This window comes from Anser anser (genome assembly GCF_964211835.1).
Source record: "Anser anser genome assembly, chromosome: 5".
Taxonomy (NCBI): domain Eukaryota; kingdom Metazoa; phylum Chordata; class Aves; order Anseriformes; family Anatidae; genus Anser; species Anser anser.
The window spans coordinates 43,562,914-43,586,989 of NC_139725.1; the positions used below are offsets into that span (position 1 = coordinate 43,562,914).

General features: G+C 41.0%; 1 protein-coding gene across 11 annotated transcripts in view; it reads right to left on the bottom strand.

Annotated features, from left to right (window-relative positions):
* LOC310900087 (uncharacterized protein) overlaps positions 1 to 24,076 on the bottom strand; it is a 129,951-nt gene that overhangs the window by 70,901 nt on the left and 34,974 nt on the right. For 8 of the 11 annotated variants that reach the window (XR_014584817.1, XR_014584818.1, XR_014584819.1 and 5 more), the window contains exon 4: positions 8,708 to 8,847. The gene's annotated coding sequence lies outside the window, so the exon portion shown is untranslated. Of the gene's footprint in view, positions 1 to 6,237; positions 6,380 to 8,675; positions 8,848 to 24,076 lie in introns of all 11 variants that reach the window. The other 3 variants (XR_014584824.1, XR_014584825.1, XR_014584826.1) reach the window with 2 other exon arrangements.

Here is a 24,076-nt window from a genome sequence, read left to right on the forward strand (position 1 = left end):
CTCCTGTACTGCATTTAAGGCATTACCCGCTGTCCACTGTACCTCTTCAGACCAGTCTCTCACAAATAAATGTTCCTTCTTACTCCAAGCTTCATTGGACTGTACGGAGTAGGGAAGGCAGGTAGCTACAATCAGTCATAATTCATACAGGAACTATGAGTGCCATGGGCTCTGAGAAAGCTGTAAAATTTGGAGGGTTAACGGTATAATTCAATCCAAACTTCTGATTATAATGACTGCAGTTCCCTCTGCAACATTATTAACAAGGCTACGTTTGTTCTCTGTAACAGCAACACAAGTAATCACTCATTTATGGGGTGAGGACAAGTTCCCCCTGTGATTCTAATCCTATTCTAAACAAGCAAGAACTCTTCTGGTCTGAAACAATGCCATACAGATGGTATCTTCTGGTCCAGGTCACAGGGTTCCACTGAACTCCTTTCCACCTATTTTAAAGATGAGCTTTGCATTTTCATCAGTTCATCAAAACAGTCAGGGCACTAATACCCTACAAGCTACTCTGGAGCTGGCTGAAGGTATTTGGATTATGCTTTTGTGCATATTTCAGGGATCAAGAGAGGATATCATTCATACTACTACCTGTCTTGCCTTGCTAAACAAAGTTCAGCCTACGCTTGCAAAGGTCTTTGTAAGGACCTTTCATCACAGTAGCTAGTATGAAACATTTGGCTCTGGAAGTCTCTAAACTGCTGGATTACCAAACACTGCTGTACTTCCCAGAAGTATGCAATAGGGCCATTATCAAACAGCATACCACACTACATGAATTTTTGTTCAAACTTTTACAGTTGCTTCACACTGCTACAGTTTCCATGGATTCTGTCAATGAAAGAAGAGATGTCAAGGACTGAAAGTTTCAACAGCCAAAAGCAGAGGTGAGATACTCTCCTCTAGGAAGCATGCTGAAGAACCATGCTCCTTGTTTCTGCCTGGCATTGCAACAGCTTTTACCAGCTCATACTTACTTTTAGCTTCACTCACTATATCTTCTACACGCTATTTTGATCCTTTTCAGTTTCTCTCATTCTCCATATCTTTTTTCATACATCTATGCTGATGAAATAGGGAGGAGTTTCCAGACTGCAGTCAAACCCAGGATTCTTTGCCTAGAACTCGTGGTTCTAGAAAGAAAACCCACACCCAATACAGAGCAGTTTGTGTTAGGGGGAAAGCCTTTGCAGCTATGAAAATACTCATGTTGCAGCTACATAATCGATATAGCTCACACTTGTCTGTGTCTCCCATAACTTTGCTAACATGAGTTCATGAATTTAGCGCTATATACTGTTGAGATATGTTGTCACTACCTGTTATCTATTACTATTTCATTTTCATTTTAAATGCTTTTCTGTAGCTCAAATGTATCTCTGAATGAAAGACGGTGTTCCCAAATGAATATGACATTAGACACTTTCAACTTCAGTTACAAGAAGAGGACAAAGTAAGAACATGCAAGGTTAATGCTCAGTTAAACTTTAAAGCAGGTAAGCATGGTGATACTGAAGCTGCAGAAAATTAACTTATTACAGACTTTATTTTTGGTATCATGTTAAAGGGGCATTTGCCTAAGCAAAGTTATAAGTTATAAGTACTTTATTCATTCACCACCAGACACTAGTGGACAAATGCAAACTGCCTTACATTCCACCACAGAACATGGTTTATTCAGATTAAAAGAGGAGAAAAACAGGTCAGTGTAACAGATAAAGGAAGTGTGGTAAAGCTACAGTAATAAACTTTTTTATAAATTTTTTTTCTTACTTAGTAAGAAAGTTTTTCTTACTAAAACCTTCAGGTTTAAAACAAGTGTCAAAGTTATGTTTTCATAAGCTTTACAGGAACAGTTTAATTTTTCCAAACAAAATGATATTAAGAAACCAGGAAAGGGATTTTTGAGTTTCTCCTTTCTCATTAAGACTAGCAGTTTCACTGACAAAACATTGTTTATGTAGTTCTTCTTGCCTGAAGACTTTGGAATGGTTTCAGAAGAAGGTATTACTGTCCCACCAAAAACTACAGCACAGAGACCAAACCAGGCATACAAACCCTCAGCTGTGACTGTGGGTCACCCACAGCTAAAGCAGGCACATAATTCTGAACAATAGGATAAAAATAATGTCCTATCGTTGAATGATTCTTCACAAGCAGAAACACATCATAGTTACTGCTCTAGAGAATTTACAGTGCCAGCATCTGTGACAAAATCCCTAAAAGCAATGTGCTGATAGACACAGCAGGATTTGAGGTGCTTGTATGTACCCAGCTCAGCCTCCTGCTTGCTGGGACAAGCTGATTATTGGAATTTCAATACGGAAGGGATGTATTGATCACATCATGCATTATGTGATTTATGAACTTCTGTAAGGAACTGTCTGTCCTTGCAAGACCAGGCAGCAGTGAGCAGAGTAGCACGTTCTATCCAAGCCAGATCTCTGGAAAGAAGCCTTCTTGCTGCACAAACATGAGATGTGAATGAAATTTAAGACAGGGAAGGAAGCCAAAGCCAGTGGGTCTGCAGTCAGAACAGTTTGTTGTCCCATGCAAGCCAGACAAAGCACCATTTGCCTTTTAGCTATTAGCCATATAAGAAAAATGAGAGTTCATTTGTATCCAATAGCTTCCTCTGCTGGTGGGGAAACCCAATATAACAGCCATCACTGGAGCTAACACATTAGAGGAAACTGATACTTATTTCAAATGTTTTGGTTTTTTTGTAGTGTTGTTTTGAATTACCCAACTTCTGCTTAGCCCACCCCCTAATAGTATTCAGTCTCTGAGCAGCAAATTAAGAGAGTATTCCTTCCCAAGCCGAAAGTTCTTGCACAGGACTGACTGGCAGTTCTCCCTGAACTTATCAACCAGCAGGAGTTGAGTTCTCAGAGATTTGGGACATGTTTTCTACCAAGCTGAAAAGACACATTTAGGGCAAGACTCCAAGAATTAGAGGACAGCCCCCCCTTACCAGGCACTCGGCAGCACTTTAGTAAACAGAAAGAAGAGCACAAAGACAGCTTACTACCAAGTCTATGCCTGCTCCTGGCAGTAGCTATATGATTGGCCTCTCTCATGTGGAGCTTTCACTCAAGTCAGCTCTGTATCGCACTGACTCACAGATAAACACTTTTGGTGGCTGAGTGTGCATGGAACATTTTCAGAGGTGAATAGGTGGGTGAGAGGACATTAAGTTCTATGCTACAGCTTGCTCCATGTCCCATAATTTTTTCTTTTACAAAATATCTATAGATGATGATGCTATCTTTATTCTTTCATACCAAAAGGGGAGATGTACAATGGATGGAAGTGACCTGAACTGCAACACTCTTGCCAGTAATTTTGTTCCTTAGCCACACCTACTGGATTTATTTCAACATGTCCACCTCCAAGTAGCTTCAGACAACAAATAAGAACATAGCAGATCACTACAGATATCTGCAGAAATAGGTCTTCACATGTAGACTTCAAAAAGATCTCCTAACAAATTGTTTGTAAAGGGCACATAGTTCACCCCTTCTACCAGCTGCATATTTTCTTCAGATTTGTCCAGTCTAGTTTTAAATTTATGCCAAGCAGCAGAGATGGTATCACTTGTCTTGAGAAACTGTTTTTCTATCTTTGGTCCAAGATTTTTCTTTAGCTCCAGTAACCCTCCCAAGACTTGGCAAAAGGATCAAATAGTAGTGGGAGCCTGAAACATTCAGCTTGTTTGCGAATTGAATGTACCTGGCCGTCTCTCCAGCCCCTGATCAGTTCTGAAGCTTTTCACTTGGACATACTCACCTTTTTGACCTAAATGAGGAAATTCTGTGTCTACTCAGAGACAAGAGAAAGAGACATTCACAGCCATTTGAGAAAATAAGTCACATAAGGCAGATTCTTTGATTGGAAAGAGGTCCAAGTAACAGCCCTTCCACCTGCTCACACAACAGTATTACTGTTGCAGTAATATATAATAACACTTCACCATCCCACCAGGTGTGCTCTGCTTAGATTCAGCAATCCTGATCTTGTACACTACTTAGGCAACAGTACACAGCAATACTCTTCTGCTGGAGAAATACCCAGGAATAATCCTCTAATTTGCCCCCCATTTACTGATTTACACACTCCACCCCTGAAATGGCAGCCTCTACCCATAGGGATTCTTTCTGAGAAGAAACAAGAAGCTTTCCTGACTGTGTGCTGCTATCCAAAGACATGTGGATCATTAACAAAAGTGAGCATCCAGCCTCACCATTAATCACTGGCTGGCTCAACACCTGCATGCTGCAGACAGCCTTCACTGAAGAAAGTTTGCAGCTGGCCCAGCTCTGGCTGAGCTTCCTTATACCCACCAACTATCTCCACTCTCCATTTGTCAATTGTAAGTGATAATTTCTATTCAATCTGATACATATTATAAGAATATAAACAAATGCCTCTGGCTGTATCACAGCTGCGATCACTTCCCTTTATAGCCATCATTTATTACAGGCGGACAGGTGGCCGTTCAGTGGAATGCCGAAGAGGCTATCACCTGGACAATCACCAGAAAACACACTTACATTTACATTCTCCCCAGGCAGACAGGCAAAAGAGGCTTGTGATTTCTGGAAAAACTTCGCTATGCTCCAAAACTTCTTCCTTTCCCATCCATGCACATCACAGGAGCAAGTCTGAATACTATCAGCCTACGTCATCAGTGAACCCCAGATTTCCAGCTTAAACTTATTTAGAATTTTTGAAAATATTAAAGGTGTAGTGGTGACATTTCCCCCGTAGTTGCTTCTTTTCATGTCTTACAATTTTGATATGGAATACTTGCTTTTTCTAAATACTATTTGGGTTCACTAACATATATAAAACCCTAGGATGACTGCTGAGTTGTTGCTCAAATGGAATTTGAAGGAAGGCTTATTATCTTCTGCTAGTGACATACAGTGTTTCGTTTCAAAAAGACCTCAGAATTCATATATAGGAATCATCTCACCTCCTCTTAAAACACTGTCACCTCTAAACAGGAAATGTGGCAGGTTACTTCACAAGTCAGGCAGCAACAGTCAGGACAGAAAGTGAACAACATTGCAGTAGCAGCACTTACAGACCACAGAATATAATCAACACATCTGTCAAATTCTATAACAACATTAACCTCAATTATTGCATCTGCACAACAGGACCTCAGTCTTGAACTGTCTCTGCAGGACTGCAATCTCACAAGCACAGGATAGTTGGAGTTCGGTGCAAGATCTTAGTTCAGAACATTCTTGCATAATCACAGTTTTCCCAAGTCCTTACCAGCAATGCTGAGAGGAGGACCTGGGTTTCCCATGTACATCCTAACACTTGTTAGCTTGTTAGAATGTAGGCAACTGGACTTTTGCACAGAGTGCTGCAAGGACAGAGCAAGGAAGACTGGTGTGGATGAGTTGCTTTAGGATCTTGTCATAGCTCTTACCTCACTCAGTATCCATTATTCTGAAGATTAGAGTCTACATCTATCACAACAAAACGTGCATTATCAAGGTCACAGGAACAGACAGACCAATGGTCCATCAAACCCAACATCCTGTCTCACCAGCAGCTCGCATCAGATGCTTGTGAAAGAGTATACCTTCTCCAGTTATACTCTTCCAGCACCCATTCCTGTCAGGAGTCTGTACAGCCAAAGGCTGTATTTAGACCATTCGGTTCATTAGCTATCCATGGACTTGAATATCTAATCCCATTTATATTCTTCGTCCCCAACAAAATCCAGTGAGAATAAATCTTACAGTTAAATTCATCTGGATACTTAGAGCTGTGAGAAAAGTCACTGTAATAACTCTCCTGCCTGTAACAACACAGCTGTTCTCAATACCTTGGGATGATCCTGTGAAGTAAGTTTCCAGGTCAAGTATGCAGTATGAGTAGGTGCCATCTGTGACCACGTCACTCAGTGGGGAACCACTGCTGCCAGCAAGCTCAGGAGAGCCAATTGCACATCAATGCTTTATTGCTAAAGAGACTTTTTAAGAGCAGTAGAGGTAGAAAGCATAAGGTTTGCCCTTAACTTCCTGAGCCGCAGAACAAACTCTCGGCTTGGTGAACATAGAGCACTGCTGAAAATACTTTTCCACAGAGGTATGCTATTGATGTATGTCTGGTTTCATCCACCTGCCAACTTGGGATATGCTAAGGAGAATTTCAGCACATAAATAATAACATTTCAGTCATCATCACCCTGGGGAAACAACTTACTGGGTGTTACAACCATCTTAAGGCCAGAAGTGGTATTTGTTTTCACTTTGAACCTGTGCAGGCCACTAGGATCACAAGTTCTTCTGGAATCCTGTCCTCAGGACACCTCCCATTTAGTCCTGTCACTGCCAGTTTTCTGTCACTGTTTTGAAAGATGGCAAAACAAAGCAAGGTAAGCAGAGTCACATACCACCTCTTCTAAACCCTCCTCTGCCAGCACCTCTCCTCCTTCAGAACTGTGAAGCACAACACCACCTCCTTATGCTCTCTTTACAGAGCACCCATTTAAGCAGCCTGCTGTCCACAAATTTGCTTCATGCCTCTATGAACACACTAGTGCTCTCGGGCTCCGCAGTTTACAGTAGCCAGGTTCTTTCCTTTGTTCACTTTAAACCATTCTTCTCTCAGCAAAGTGGAGCACTGCCTTGTTCTAGTACAGTAGGATTCAGCTAGTAACAGTCCTCCTTCTTCCTTATCTATTATCTTCTGCATAGGCAACTTCTGAAAACACTGCTACAGAGTTTTTTTCAGAGCCTGCCACAAATTTGCCACCTTCTCTGTGAGAGATCTTTTCTCCCTGTTTGGGGACACTTTTTACTACAAGGGTCCTGAATAACATCATGTGCAGCCAGGAGGGAGAAACAAGGCCTCCTCTATTTCCACTTTCTCTGCAAGTCCATCAGCCATACATGTCAGCTCTTTGCCTTGCAAAAGGATGTGGAATTCCTCTTCGCAGAGGAAGGAGCTGGGATTATGTTGTTAAGTGACTTGACTACACTGAAAGGGGTGTCTAAACACACAGGTCCCAGGATTTCAGTTTAATGCTTAGCCCAATAGATAAGGCTATCTTCTGTGCACATGGCCATCTTAGTGTCCAAAAGACACACTAGCCCCTTCCTAGAGGATTCACCTTGGAAAGACACAATGATTAGGGACTTAGGATGCAGCAAGTTGCATGCCAGAGATAAAGGCCCTGCTGATGCTAATTTCACGGTGGTAGCTTGCTGAGGCTGTCACTCTGTGAAGAACCAGAGTCCAAAGATCAATCAGCAGCAACTTCGGGAGAAATCACAATGGTTTTGGCCCCAGCAGTTGGTTAATAAGTGAGATGATATTGCCCCAACAGTTTTGGTATTAAATGAAAGGGTAGAACTCTTCTTTACCTGCAGAGATTCCAGCTTTGAAAGCAGCCAGCAGCAGCTCTGTAGGAGGAGAATTCCATGTGGAGCCCAGAGGTAAGTGAATAGCTAAGCCTGTACTGCCTGTTCTGTAAAATGCATAGCATTGGCAGGGGCAGGGATGCCCCCAACTTAGATTCCTTTGGTTAAAAGTGTCGAGGGAGCCTTAGGCAATGAAAATATGTTCAACGAGGCTGCTGCTACATTGGCTTTTTAATAAAGGTCCAGACTTCCTTAGTCCCTGCTTGAATTTAGATTTTGCAGGAAGTAAACAGAGCCAGTGTCAGACTCCTCTTCTGGGGGCAATGACAACAAGGAATACGCAACTGTAATTAAACCAACTCTTGAAAGGAACCTAACTGTAATTAAACCAAACCTAACATGGAATAGAAATTAGTCCTGGTAATTGATAAACAGTGAGTGGAGTTATCAGACTGTGATGCGTGGATTCCACCAATGCCTCTTCCTCTCTCAGGGATCCCCCTGCACGAGTAGTAATGAAGCAGTTTCTCACCTCCTCTGTCCCTCCCTCCCTCCTTCCATCCTTCCCTCCCTCACACAAGACAGTCTTTCAAAACAGCTGGATGGCATGCATGGCTATATGCTGTCTGCCTACATGGCTCTCTCCAACCCAAGGAAAGGGGAAGAGAGGGATCCAGATGCAGCAGGCCTGTAGGCCAGAGGAGAAAGCCCCTGCCAGTGGAATCTCCCTCCTTGGTGACATTCAAAAGCTGTCTGGACATTGTCCCGGGCATCCTGCCCCAGTTGGCCCTGTTTGAGCAGAGGAGTTAGACCAGATGACCTGGAGAGGTCCCTTCCAACCTCTACCATTCTGTGATACAGAAACCATCCCATCCAAATGCTCAAAGAGCAAGCAGGCTCACTAAAGCATCTTGGAGAGGTCTCTGGTTTGTTTGACTGGTTCACTGTCAAATTTCTTCTTTACCCACCCAAGCTGTCTTTTCTGTGCACTGGCTGTGAAACATGTATTTCTAACACAGTATTTCAACACAGGACAAGGCAGTCTAGCTCTGACTGAAAATTGCTTTGCCAAAAGCACAGCAAATGGCAGAAGCTAAGAACCCCACTTTGCTATTTGATTTACTTTCCAAGGGTTTTGAATGTGCCATTTTCCAAATTTATTTTTTCCATACTCTGGTATTTCAAAACACAGTAAGAATTCTTGCCCCGTGACAATTATATTTTTTTTTACATTCTCAAAACTGAAAGTTCTTGCAGCTCTTCCCCGAAATTAGTTACCTTTTACATAATTACAGTGTTGGGGAACATACCAGCTTCTTGTGGGAACTTCATATTTTTCATTTAGAAAGATTCAAAAGATCTGCCACGTGCTCTGTAGGGGTGGTCTAAGTCCTCACCAAGGCTTCTCAGCTGGGCACATCAAAGATGTAATTCACCAGAAGAGTCAAGCCTGTTGAGAAAAAATAGGAAGAGAAACACAGGAGCTGTCATTCCCAGAAAGCAGCAGCTAACAGTTAAACCTACATAGCAGTTATTTTGGATTTCCAAACAACTCAGCCAGCTACCTAGTTCTGAAATGCTTCTATTTTTGCAGTTATCTGTGATAGACCAGATGAGATTGAACACAACACTATAAGGCTACCAATTTTGTGTAGTCTGTAGTCTATCAATATCTGATTCCACTCTTAAATACTGGTTGGTAGAGCTGTGTGGTTATGTGTAAATTTTCATAGAAATATCAAAAAGGAAAGTTAGTCTTCCTTCATTTCTAGTTAAAAAACTGAGACCTAAAGTAAATATTTTAAACTACAAACTAAAAAGGAAAAGAAGCAAAACCCCAAGACTGTTGGTTGTTGGTTCTTGTTTGTTTGTTTTGTTTTTGTCTGAAGATAATGTTTACAGCAAAAAAACCTGCAAAGTAAAACTGGGAAAAGGTTTGGCTCTCCCCACAACAAATAAGCCCCTCTCAGTACTAGAACTGAAGGTTAAAAATGTAAGCTACAACCACAGTTTGATATCTCATTGCAGGTTCATCTGCAAGTCCACAAACTCTTTCTTACTTCCAGGCATTTTCCCTGTTAGGGAAAATACACTGGATGAGACTCAACGAAGAACTTCACCTAATTTTCACATATCTAAATGCAACATGTTTCACTTTGAACAGGCTGCCTGGATTAGATATAAGTTAATTAAAACAATCCCTCATTTTTTGCTGTTTAAAACTTAAGACTTGGTAAAGGAGGGGTAAGACAGGACTTTTTATTACTCTTAGATGGTGCAAAGAGGACCCATAAATACATCTCTTCTCCCTGTGATCTCATTCATCTTGCTGCCTTCCCCACTCCTCTTTGCCAACAATCAGATCCCAGTAAACAACCTCAAGTGAAATTTGCAACTGTCAGATAAACATTAAAAATGCTTCTCTTGTCCTTTCCCATTGCTAGTCCCATTAATATTGTAATAGAACAAAAAGTTATGAAAATGAATGCATGCTGCTTTTGGAAGTGAATGATGCAGACAGCAGCTGTGAAATATATACACTTGAATATGCATAGACAAAGAGATACAGTGCAACCACAAAGAAGTATGTATATACTTACAGCCAATGTTTTAACATACAGGACCCAGTTCTAACCTCACGCTACTGCACACTATGAAGCAAAACCACTGACTTTTGTCTGGTATAAACTCAAAAGAGGTAAAATCAGAATTAAACTACGGTGATTTTTTTTTTTTGAGAAATATATCAATTCTACACATTTTTTGTTATTCTTTTTTTTTTTTTTTTTGCCTTCATTTTTAGTCAGAGGCCAGAATTACAATTTGATTTTGCCTGTTTAGTATTTCCTAGCAGGATGCAAATCCCTAGTTGTATGTCTACTGTTAATTTAAAAAAAAATTTGTACTGCAAACTTAAGTGGAGGAATATGAAAAAAAAAAGTAAACAGTAAATTCAATCTCTTTTACTCAAATTTGCCCTTTAGACACATGTGAATTCAAAGAGTACCCACTAAAAGTCTCATAAGAAGAGAAGTCCAGCCCTCCCAATCCTGCAATTAAAAATAGTGTGTTTGGTGTCTTCTGTCCATCTGAACCCTCACTGAAATCAACAGGTTTGCAAAATGCAAGATTTCAGAATTGAGTCAGGTTCCAAAATAATCCCCAAACTGTCTTAAAATATCATGAAGTATTGTTCTCTTTTAAATATATATACTTACATACATACATACGTACATACATACATATATATATATGAATTTTCTATCTGGCTTTTACATTTTCTGAATTTTACATTCTGTTGTTTCAGGGTTTTCAGTGCAGGTGAAAGCTTTGCATTACTTTAATAAAGTAAGTTGAGGATGCTTCAAAAAGCAGGACTTCAGAGGCTGGAGTTTTAGGAATACTCCCAGGTAGAGGGGCAGCTCTAATGGGTCAGTAACTGTGCAGGGAGACTCCACAGCAACAAAGTATGCCTGAGAGGTTTTCCTGCTTGATAAAGACCTTAGCTCTCTGAACAAAAACACACTGCCAGTCATATTGTTCCAATTCCCAATTTATTGAGACTTCATTGGGTCACTTTACAATCTCAGGATGCATTTTGTTGCTCCTGATCATCTATTTGTGAAGTCTCTTAATGTTAAATGCCCAGAATTCTCTCTCTTCTGAACCTTGAACTTTTCAAATGCACGTCCTACGTGCTCTTACTTTTATGTGCAAGCCAAAAGATACCAGGTGGGAAATGCCAACTGGATCTTTCCAACTCATGGTTCTCCACTGTGATTTTGCACAGAAACCATTGCCTAGTTAACTTATGCTTACATTAAGCAAAGATAAAGCAAACAAAGAGAGATGTTAATTTCATAGCATCTATAGACTGCAAACATTCTAAAGCTGCCAACTATCTTGAAACATGGTGTATTTTCACCTGTTATGAAACATAATTGCAAAAGCAAAATTGTTTTTGGATGTTCTCATCAAAGTCATAAAAAGGTCAGTCAGTCTGATCAGGTTTCAGCTGTTCTAGTGCCCTTTAAACTGAAATTTGTTTCATTCATTCACTCTGAAATACTGATTATGGAAAAATTCCGCTTTAGACTTCTGCTATTTTAATCACAGATCACCAAAAAGTAATCAACTTCTGGAATTCGTATTAAAATTTCATCTGAGTGGCAGTCAGGTTAGGTGTGAGAGTCTAGTTGGATGAAATTAAAAACTAACATAAGGCTGTAGGAAACTTTAGTTTAAAGTAGATGAAAGCAAGTAAGTGTACTGCAGTCAAGAAATTGGGCTGGTCAAGAGGTATGATGTGTCCTTTCATAGGCAACTTATTCTACTGAGTTAACATAAATACGACTACAGCTGGTCACACTTAAAGAATATTTCCCAAAAACACCTCACAGGAAATGTTCACTCTTTGGTGCTTTTCCTTGTAATTCATATCCAAATAATCTTAGGGTTGACAGCACACTACACTTCTAGCTAGACCATGGTCTTATAAACTTACAGGCTACCTTTCACAAGTCACCTATGGATACATTTCATCAGCAATATTTACTGGAATAGTGTATATAAAGATGTCAAGTTGCCTCAGTAATAGTTTGTTCACAAAACAACTTTCTTGTTTGAACTCCTTTTAGATTTAGACTCAAGATAGTTTACACAAACTAGTTGCTTATATTTGTTAATACAGAGTTTAAATAGCTGTTCATCTTCCTGTGTGGTTACCTCCCCTTATTTTGCATACTGGGGGAATCTTACCATTATTACTAAAAACTTCTTTTCTGTTAAGAAGAAAAGATAACTGCTTACTCTGGGGTCTTGCACACTTATCCCACCGTTAGCTATCTGCCATCTTCAGGAAAAAAACATTTTTCTATTCAAGTGTTCATTCAAGCAAGTCAGTTGAAGTACCATGGAGCACAGGATGAAAGAGCTTTCCACTGACTTGCCGTCATGCTGTTATTTGCATGAGGGCAGTGGGGCTATAAAAAGTTCCCTTCCTCAAATGGGATTTTACACTTATATAGCACTGGCCCAGGTAAGGAAAAAGAGACAAATTAGGAGCAGTCTGCTGCTGGACATGCCCAGGAGTGATAACCATGAGACCCTGTCATGGAGGAACTTCAATGAGCAAAGGCTTCACCACTCCCTTGTTGAGATGGAAATGCAGCCCACAGCTCCAACACAAAGTTCACTCTGCATCTGACACTCTGTTTGCAGTTGGGTTTTCTTGAGCCTCAGGGAAACAAGTGCGATTGAGCAGAGACAGCATAGGGCAGAGCTGGAATCCTCCTTCCATTTATCAAAGCATCATCGGAAAGCAAGCATCAAGGAAAATAAGCACTATGATGATCCACGTATTAACTTCCTGCCCTCCAAGGTCAGCATTTCTTAAACCATCCAAGAGATTACATTCTCTGCACAGTCTCCAGCCATTTAGAAATGGATGGCAAAGGAAGGTAAAGCTCTAATGGGATGAAGTGTCAAAGAGAGCTTTTTATTTAAAGAAGTAGAGAAAAGAAAAGAAAATGGATATTTTAACTTTTATCTCAGAGTTAGTTAATATTCACACTTAACTGCTGAACTGGCTAAATTCTTTTCTTTTCTTAAGGACCTTTATAAATTTCATCATTAATAAAATCAGACATTCAATTAGCAGGGAATTTCTGATTGCTAACTGAGATTTCCCCCCCAATAGTTTCTCTTTTTTTCTCTTCCTACTCTCTTTTTATTTTCTCCTCCTACCCCTGTGTCCCCCCTCCCTTGAAAAACCAAGGGAAAGTGAAAACTGACTCCATTAACCTCTGTCATTACCTAAATCCATCTCTTAATTAATATGAGTTAATATGATTAATCAAAATAATGAGACAAACCTATTAAATTAGGGTGTTTAAATTACAAATGGAAGTGGTAAAGGCAAAGGGACTGATAACGAATAGCTGCAGTCAGAGATGGGGTTAGCTCTTGAAATGATATGTGACAATCAGTAGAGACAATCGAGAATGAGGGGAAATCAGCAAGATCTGTGTGAGGAAAAAGCTACATGCAAAGAATGATGTTGCTCAAATGCCTGGTAGTACTTCCGAGGATCAGGTGCATTAAGATAATATTTTTATCCTCAGCATGGTGGAATATAACATAGGTAACAATACGATCATCAAATCTTACAGCTTGCTGTTAGCTTCCATAGCTTTGGGTGATACAGATTTTACCTTGTTAAAGGTTACCACTAGCTGTTTGCTAGGGGTTCTGTGGCATTCCCGAGTCATATTAACACTGCCCCATGGAGATAAGATTGAATGGTTTGTACAGTTCTATACTGGAGGCACACAGCCTGAGCAAGAGCCTGCAGTTGCAGTACTCCTTCATCTCTGATACTGACTTTCTTTGTGACCTCAGGCCAGCGCCATGAACTCCTTTGTCTTGCGTGCTTGATTTAGACACACCACCACTCGCACATGCAGTTCCATATTTTCTCTAAACTGTAAACCTGAGATCCTGCAAGCTCTGGCACTGTGGCCCTCTGAGTGCTGAAGGCAAGTTATACGAACAATGACTTTTCCCCAAGAGCTTACCAAAGGTCAGAGTTTCCCACTGGATTTCCATCATTCAATTACCTGTTTGAACTACAGTTCCAAAATCTGTTTAACTCTTGTCATAGACCTCCAATTAAAGTGAAAATAATGTTACTATCATAGGTCACTGTAACAACAAAAGTTATATTCATTCTGGGAGGTGATTATGTGGAGTGCGCAGTCTTCCCTTTGGAGAAATCCATTAACAGTTTCTATTTCAGTCAAAATCATCAGCAAAGGAAATAAATGTAGTACAGGACTGATACAGGCAGAAAACTACACTACAAACTGCTGCCAGAACAGTTAGACATCAAACAGAGGGAGGTGATGGTATTAATTATCATATTTCAAGCACTAAGAACCCCTAAATCTAACAAGAAGTGAGTTTCCTAACAACCACATAGAACATTTCAAGACCAACCCCATCCTTTGTATCTTCTGTGTACCATTTGTGGGCTCTGTATAAAGCTGAGAGCAAATTAGGGGCTGTGGGTGTTAATAAAGCATATAACTGATGAAGACTCCATATAATATAAGATTTATAGACCATTTTAACCATTTTAACATCACAAATGTTCAAAGGAGCTCATAAAGAATTTCGGAAACAGCATTTCCAGCACATTGTGTGGGAAGGCACAAGTATAGGAAGTTGAGGGGCTGAAAGGGAACAGGACAATGAAATTGTCTGCACAGGATGGAATGTTGAGGACACAATAACAAAAAGATTATCAGAGACAATCCATGTTTGAAGGAATGATCAGGAGCTACCAAAGTGTATAGTACATCTGGTGTCAGCCAAACACAAAGAGTTTTTCAATTGATGAAGTGAACCAATAAGCAATGTTTCGAAACACCCTCTTCCAGAGAACTGACCTGATGCTCATGTGTCACCAGATAATTACCACCTTTTTGTCAACCCCCTTGAAAGGCAGAACAGGCAGAACAGCTATAGTGACAAGGTGCTACTCCACTTCTATAGCCAATGCCTAGCTTAATAGACACATAGCCAAAGACTGTAGACACACTAATTCACAGCAGGAAAAAAAAAAAGATGCTTTTCATTGCCATATTTTTCTTTTCTGAACAGAAGTGTCCTAAGGCCGTACTTATGTCAGCACTATTTCTCACATTTTTAAGTAAATTTCTTTTCCATTAAAGACAAGGAGGTTACAATATAGTCCTCTAAGAAGAACAACAGCAGGATCTAAACAGTGTAGATGGTATCTGATGGTCAGGCCATAGGACAAAGTTAGCAGCTAGTTCTAGGTGACTGATGTAGCATGAAGAAAAGAATATGAACTCTTTTAAAAGCAAAAACATGAAATTAATTTTAGTGTCTTTGGGAAGAAAATGTACTAGTGTGCTATTGCTCATTTTTGTGGAGGAATGAGTCAATTTCTTAAAGTACAGTTTGGGATTTAATTCCATCTCTGCATACACCTTGCAGCAAAGGTTTGAATCTCACAGCCTGTGTTCAACTTACAGTACTGCCTGTCCTCCCTTCTCACCCAAATGAAGATGTGACTAGAAACTTGTCCTTAGGTAAACTATTAAACTGAGTAATAACCATGTTCCTCCCAGTCCCCCGTCCTCCCCTACGCTGCCAGCACCTGCTGCTTGTACAAGAATCTCCTCGAAGGGCAGCCACCCGACTGCCTCATCTGAACAACCACTAGCAAGTGCCTACTGCCCATCTTGACAGAGAAAGGCTGTTGTTCTTAACATTTATCAGTTCATAATTCACACAAGTATGAAGAGAACTGAAATTTCAGCTTCAGCTTTGAAACTGGATTCCCCCTCCTGAGCAAAAGAAGCGGAGAGGGATGTGCCAGTCTCTGCTCCCCAGTAACCACTGGCAGGACTCAAGGGAATGGCACAAAGCTGAGCCAGGGGAGCTTCAGACTGGATATTAGGAAAATTTTCTTCACCATGAGGGTGGTCAAACACTGGAACAGGCTTCCTAGGGAGGTGGTTGATGCCCCACAACTGTCAGTGGAGAATGCCCTCAGTAATCTGCTTTAACTTTTGGTCAGCCCTGAAATGGTCAGGCAGGTGGACTCAATAATCTTTGGAGGTCCCTTCCAACTGAACTGTTCTGTTCTGTCCTATTCTATTCTAAATGATCTAAAGCTGGAGTCAGGAGCTCAAAACTCAAAAATTTTCCAAAAGTTCTGCAGAGTTGCTTTACAAAAACTGCACTGTGCAACTGACATTGACTGACCTCTTATTCAAAAGTCATGAAGACCAATCACGATTGCCAATCCTGTCATCCTGTCTACATTCTGGGAATATGGCTACGTTCACTCCGATTCCTCAACCAGTAATAGAAGATTGTGCAGTGGAAGCATTTATCTATTATATGGATGGTGAACAAGACACAGAAAGATTCAGGCCCCTCTCCTGTAGGCCTCCTGGCTTTGCAAGTGCCACCAGGAGTACAAAGCGGGTGGTCAGGAAACTCAGCAAAATCCTGCAATACAGCCAGGGATGTCTCTCTGGGAAAAGGAAATTTTTTTCAAAGTTGGTCTTACTCCTTTGGAGATATTACCTCTAGGAGTGCAAGAGAAGTCTTTGCATCCATTTCTGTAGACTCTGAGTGTACGTCACTGCAGTAGTTTCTAATTACCTAATGGTCTGTTCAAGCCCTGGCTTCTTTGCCAAGACTACTGTCAAGGAGACCAGTCAATGCCAGCCATGATTCTGACCCAGATGTTCACTGGTAATACACTAGCACAAATTTACTCCAAAGGCCAAATAGCTATTTGAGAATGCTTTCCAAGCAGTAGTGGAGCTGGATGAAAACCAGTGCTGTAGAAGTGGTCTTGAACTCACACGAAGCAATACCAAGTGTCTGGAAGGAACAAATCCTTCCAGTTACAAACAAACACCACAATAATTCTAGGAAGTGGAAGGAAGTGAATCAGCAATCTAGTCAGATCTCTTTTGATAGCACTGATTGGCAGCCCTGGTCCACATGAGCAGAGAGGAGAAGTGGCCATGTGTCTGAAACAAACAGCTCTAGGAGCTGCTCCAAAATAATGAAACTGAAAACAGAAAAAGCAGAGCAAATGTAATGGCAGGACTTGCTTCCACACAGGCCAAAATCCTGAAGCTCACGTCTACACATGAAAGCACCACACATCAATCAACAGCTCCACTCCTCCCCCATGGAGAAAGGAAACATGCAAAGGAAAGGGTGTGTGGTCTTTTGCAGGCACGCACTGCATTCAGGAGAGAATGATGCAAACCTGCCAATCCCCTCTACGATACTTCATCTGCCACACACTGCAGCCCAAGTAAGGAAGACGCTTGCAAGAACTCAAAAGAGAGACATGGCTTAAGCAGCTGTCACAAGTCTGCCCATGCTTGGGCAACTATCTAATTATCTCCCTAACATCTCCCTCTCTACCTTGTCAGCACCTTATTCATAGAACCGCTCTTGGTTGTTTTTTTTGTTTGTTTGTTTGTTTTGTTTTGCTCTTTGGCATAGCCACTTTTGTTGGGAAATACTCCTTTTGTTGAAACTGAAATGTTTTTCAGGACAATACTGTCCTGAGCCAACCTTCGCTAGCAAAGGCGCCCTAATTCACAGTGGACAATACAGAAGCCTTCATGTAGAAGGAGACCTACATATATATGAGAGATTTGGGTTCGGGTTTCTAGCCTGCGTTTCTGGACCAGAGACTTGAACTTGGCTCTCCCCCAGCATAGCTAAATGACTTGATTGGTGTAATTTCTTCTGGGAACATTCTCTCCTGTTGGAACTCTTTCACTCTGAGTGAATTAATAAGTGCTTCTTTGGCAAGGACTCAGTCCTACAGTTGCTACAGTACTAGGCTGTGGAAGATCCCAGATCAAATCTCTGTCTGCTCCAGTAAATATTTGCAGTATCCCACATAAGAATATTGACCACTTGGATACTGGCTATCCTACAAAATTTTTCTTTCCCTCTGACAAAGTTTCACAGAGTACTGGTTTAATCACACATGGAACAGAAAATATATATATTAATCATAAAATAATTTGTTGGATTTGAGAAAATGAAACATACTGAGAAAAATTATGGTCCACAGAGACTCTGGTAGACTTTGATTTCTGCCACAGACACATTACTTTCCTGGCCAACTGTAAAGTTGTTCTAGTCAAGTACTGCTCTGAACTGAGATTACAGAGGTCTTTACAAGGCCATTCTTCTTGCTTACTCCAGGTTCATTAGCAAACAGCAAGAAAGAGCTGCCATTTCTTCCAGCCAAATTAAGATGAAAAAGGAGGGCCAATGGGAGTAGAATGATCTGAGAAAGCCTTACAACATTAATGCTATTAAATCATTGGTGGTGCCATTACAGGAGGAAGAAGGCAAGGGTAAAGGGCACAAAGTCTTTGCAAGGGTCACTGACCCCAGTCATAACCACTGGAGGAATACGGGGTTACTGCCAGGAAAGCAGCACTAGTATTTACAATAGGATCAGCTGTGGCCTCAGCTCTGTGTGAAGCCAATTCCATTGGATGCACAAAAACAGAGTAGGGACATAAACCCATGTCAATAATGAGAAAGAAACAGGATGGTGCTGCAGTTCTTTGGTGAGGGCCACACACAAATCTCTGGCTGTTCAAACAGCAGAGCTGTTGCCAAAGCAGCTGCAAAAGGGTTTTGCTTAGTCACCTGAAATCTTCTAATGGAAAATCTTACTAGAAAGACCTCCCCTCAGCTTCTGCATACTGTTCTTTCTCCTCCATGTATCTCATATCTTCTTGTGCCTGTTTTTCTGTTCTCCAAGTTAATTCATTTTCATCCAAAGCCTCTGAATATTTCCAGTCTTTCTCCTCCCTTGGATCTGCAAACCCACAGGAGCAAAGAGGGGTGAAACAGCAGACCTTTTTATTACTTGGACCTACTGAGACTTCCTTAGCACTCTTCATTTCCCCTATCTCCCCGTATTGACTCCCATCAAGTAGTCAGCAGGGAAGGCCAAAAATAGCTTACTTGCATTCTGGGTTGAGGAAGAGGGATCTAGAGCAGTGTGGATCAAGCAAATTCTTAAGAATAGTCAAACAAATCTCTTAGTGTAGATGGAAGGGCCAGAAAAAGAGATTTAAATACAGCAAGTTGGCTAGAGTTGGCAAGCTGACTGAAATTGGCTGGTTGGAAATAAAGTGCAAGCTGTTAACAGAAGCTTTCTTCTTGTGACCATAAACACACTCATGGCTGGGGAGCACAAAAAGGAAGAATGCTCTTGCAAGTTATATGCAAGACATCACTTGGTCACCTGGTTTGTTCTTTTTGAATACTGCACAGAGACACCACAGGGTTGTCTACAACCTCAGTATGACTCAAGGACAAAGACAACAGGAATCTCTTCAGCATGTTGTTAGCTTCATAGAGTTATAATTAAAGGCAACAAGACTATGTGGATGATCTCCTTTACACTTCAGGCCACTGAACTACACTTTGAGCATAATGGTGATAAGTTAAAATGACTCTTTCATTAAGGCACTGGATGGCACAGGGGATATCCAAAATGAAAAACATCTTTGCTAGTGTTTCCATTAATTAATCATTCTTACTATTGAAAGAATTTACCTTATTAATGGTGTAAACTGCTCTAGTTTCCAGATGCTTGTCCATATTATTTTAAAAGGGTCCTCTGATCATGGTGTTGAAAAAGTACATCTGGTATTTTTTCTTCATGAAGGTATATCTGCAACATGTAAGTCACTTCTCAATGTTTTTGAGACACTAAACGGAGTTTTCCTTGCTCATTCCAAGTCATCTTGGTGCCTCTGCTGCGCTCTCTTCATTTTTTTTCCTCCTTTGAAAATCTCTGATACTAGAGCTATGTGCTATATGCTACTGTAAGTATGCCAATGCCATTCATATAGATTTAAAATCACTCCTACCAACTGTTCCTGTGGTCAGCTCTAAGGAATGCAATAGCCTTTTCTCAATATATAGCTACAGAATGGAGGATTGCAAGATACGGTACTTACACCCAAGTGTATTACTTTGTATATGACTGCTAATGCTAATATATATTTTCTTAGAATTAGACTTTCCTCTAGAGGATAATCACTTCATATAAAGTTTTTCTCTTATTTATCACCATATCACTCTTGTGACATTGCAAATACTAAAACTCATATGTGGTTTATAGTTACTTCCCAGTCATGGATGAACCTGTTGAATAGCATTGAACTCGATATCAGTTCTTGCTGAATCCCCTGGATACTCTCTCATTCAGTGATATTTCCTACAAATGATGCCTTTGAGCTAACCAGTTCTTAAGCCATTCAACAGACACTTCACTGATATCGTGTAATGCTAAATTTTTAGCCAGACTATCATGTGATATTAAGGTAAATGCTTTATAAAAGTCTAAGTACATTACGTTTACACAATTGCCTTTAACAATCCATTTTTTTGAGATTACATTCTTAAGATCAAGTTTGTTTGACAAGACCTAGCTTCCATAAAGCTATGTTGAATGACATTAATTATATTCCTTTTCTTTAGCAACTGACTTCCCTATGAGATTTTTCATTGCTTCTTTGTTATTTTTTTTTACTTCTGGCATACAAAATCAGGGCAGGATGAAGCCACAGCATGATTGGGAATGGAATGGGAAAATTTCAGAAGAGGAGATGTGCGGTGATGTAGTTCCTCCCAAAGGTACCACCAAACAGTACACACAGGAAATCACAGCCCTCTTAGCTGGTTTCTGTTCCATACCCAAGGTGAACCCTCTCCAGGTGATATCATAGTCCTTGAAATACAAAAGAAATCCCCAAATGGAACAAAAGCTAGTGTCAGTAATTCAGAGATTTCCTAAAGACACTGACTTGCTCATTTTGAAGTATTTTCTAATTTTGGAGTTTTTTTAACACTCTTTTGTGGTAACCAATGGACTGGAGAGGCTTCTGGATCCTCACATGATACACAAGCATATTGTTCTTTACAAATATAAGGCAAAAATATATTATGCATGTGTCTGGTTCTGCAAAGGTTAAATAAACTACACAGAACTCTGCAGGGTTTTTGTCTAGCATTTACAGGTTTGGAAATCTCTTCCCACCTTAGGCTAGATTAGGTGATCTTCTACAAACAGAGAAACCTTCCCTTCAGAGAATTAATTGGTTTACATTAAAAAAGTAAAGGGGAAAATCACAGAGCTAGAGAACTGAAAAGGGATTTCAGTTCTGAAGCTTTGTAAAACCTTTTAAGTTTTACACTAGCAAACAGGAGTTGATGACCTAGTATGACCTTGCAGCAGTCACGTAACCCAGTTCTATGCACGGGGGGCCCCCATCAGTCAGTTCAGGACTCAAGGCTCTGAACTGCCTTATAGGACAGTGGGACATTTGAAAACATAGATAAGTGCTTTGGGGAGCTCTGAGAAAGATACAGGACTGCAGAATATTGGTACTCATGCACCAGACAGCCAAAGAGTCTGGTGCCAGATTCATCCCCTGTACACAGACCTGTACTCCATAGACTGTCAGCTCTCACCATGTTCCTCAACCTCCTCCAGTTACAGAGGGCTTCAAGACTATAAAAATTCATGTCATCAGGTGGCACCTGTAAGAAGCCTGATGTCACAGCCTGCCTTTCCTACCTCTCCCCTCTCTGCAGGGGAGTCTTTGGCAGCTTTTGGCAATTTTCTCGAGAGGTGGAGGAATTCAGGATCTCTATTTAAAAAGCACTACTCAGCTGCAGCTGGATACTCAGCACTTTCATGTCCATCTGTCTATGTCTACACAGCAGAGTTCAGGAGCAAAACCTTCCACTGAGGCAGAAAGAAAAATAAATAAATAAGGCACACTCACAAGTTACAGAAAGTCATTCACAATCTTGCTTGAGTTGGCAACTCCCCTGCAAGCACCTAAGTGTACGAACTCTTCACTGCACAAAATAACCAGAACTGCCAATCTTCTTTCTGACTAATACACCAGCCACGTTTTGCGTTTTCCACTGCTGTCCAGGGATGTGTTTTTTCCCAGTTTCCTCCAGACTCCCTCAAGAACAGCAGAGCACCTCAGACCTAAGAAGCCAGAGAGCACAGAGGACCAGAATGAGAGCCCCGGCCCCGGCCCCGGCCCCGGCCCCGGCAGCACGAAGCGTGAGGTTTTGGTGCCCCTCTGTGGCCGCGGCCGAGAACAGCAGGGCCCGGCCCGCTCTGCCTCTGGGGCGAACGCGGCCCCGGGCTCGGAGGTGAAAAGCCCTGGTCGCTTCGGACCCTCACGTTTCTCCCCAGGAGCAGAGCTGAAAGTTTATTCTGTTTCAAAACGTGATTGAATAAAAATGGCAATAAAGATTAATAAGGTTTTTTAGGGGAAAAGGTTTTAACACCGCTGCCTTTTATTACGGGTAGAGGAAGCTCCCAAACTGCTTGACTGTCCCAAGGAGTCCACCCAAGGGCAGCTGTCTTTTGCCCCGGGGCGAGAGATGGCCCGTTTCTGTCAATGGGGGGCGTTTCTTCATCAGGAAAACAGCAAGAGCCACCAGTGTGATTTCCTACAAACCCGTCTTTAAACACGCATTGGGAAAAAACTTAAGGGCAAACGGCATGTAAAGACAAATTCTGCTGACTGAACAGCTGACTGAAAAGAGCTGCAGGCATTAACTGAGACAATTCAAAGAGAGTTGTGGAAAAAAAAAAAAAGACACCAGCAATACATATTCACTGGGAGTACCCAGCCTGGACGCAGCAAGCCACTGTCTGGACAAGTTGAGAGCACAAGGAGTAAGTCAGGGCTCACGGTACAATGCAGGCACCCAGCATGTGGGGGTACAGACATTTCAGTGTGAAGCAGAGAGGTAACCATCCTGGCATTGTTCCATGAATATTTGCTGCGGGGACCTGGTACCAACTGCAGAATGGCAACAGTTTGACGGTACTGATTTATAAAGATAGAGAAATTCAGGCTAAATTCTGCTATGACAACAGAAGGGAATGACCTGGCAGGGACTAGAGATGGTGACACAAAGCAAAGGAGAATGCATGCTCCATATTAAGAAAAGCTGAGCAGGCTGTCTCCCTTGGTATGAATCTGTTTAATCATCTTTATGAATGGCCAAAGGTGAAGGGACTCTGGAGAAAACAGTCCTGGGCTGGTTTTTCAAACTGAGGTTTTGCAGCATTTTTACCCTTTATCACTTGAATCCTTGCACCCTATTTCTAATCTGATTTTTGGTCAAAAGAAGATTTCTAACGTGAAATGGGCTTCCTAAGTCTTATTCTCATGCTCTGCAGGGGGGAAAAGAAAAGAAGGAAAAGAAAAAAAAAAAAAGGCAGAATTAACTTAGCAAAAAAACACACTCCCCTCCAGGCAGAAAGATAATGAAATTATGAATGCCTAGCTTTCAGCAACAGTGGGATGGAGATTATATTTTTCCTGTTTTCAGTGCAATACGTGTACATGTGATCTACTCAAAACACAGAACTACTCAGAACTACCTTACACCAGATCACAATCCTCAATAGCCCTTTTAATCCACAGCATGGTACCGGCTCTTCCCACAGGGTGACTACACACAAATCCCCCCCAAGAACCCTCTAACAAGCAGCTATGATGTCTTTGCTTCAACAGTTTAAGACAGTGAGGTACCTGCCCCTCTCAGCAGCCAACAGCCACCAATGCTGTTGCAGGACATGCAGAATAGGACATACTGAGTACAAGCCACCAGTACCAGCAGTTTAAAATTACATGAGAGTGCAAACTGCAAACTACAGCTGCTGAAGTGCAGAAGCATATTCCCTATTGACGTTCTGAAAAGTAATCTGTTTAAAATTCAGCCTGAAAAGGGCAAGCAGTACAGGTGTTCTCTGCTGGCACTTTATGTTGAACCACTAAAATCATGTAACTAACTGTCCAAACATCTAGATTCATTGCTTGTTAAAACAAGAAACCTTATTTTGATAAGAAGAGCCTTTTTTCTTAGTACAAAAAGATGTTTTGGTTTATTCAACTAGTTTAGTTCAAAGACGTGCTCACTGTAAGCTGATAAAACAACTGGAAGTTGAAAACCAGGAAGGCTTACTTTTGTCTTACAAAACATTAAGAAAAATAAGGTATGAGACTGTACATCGAGTTAGTTTCAAATACTGA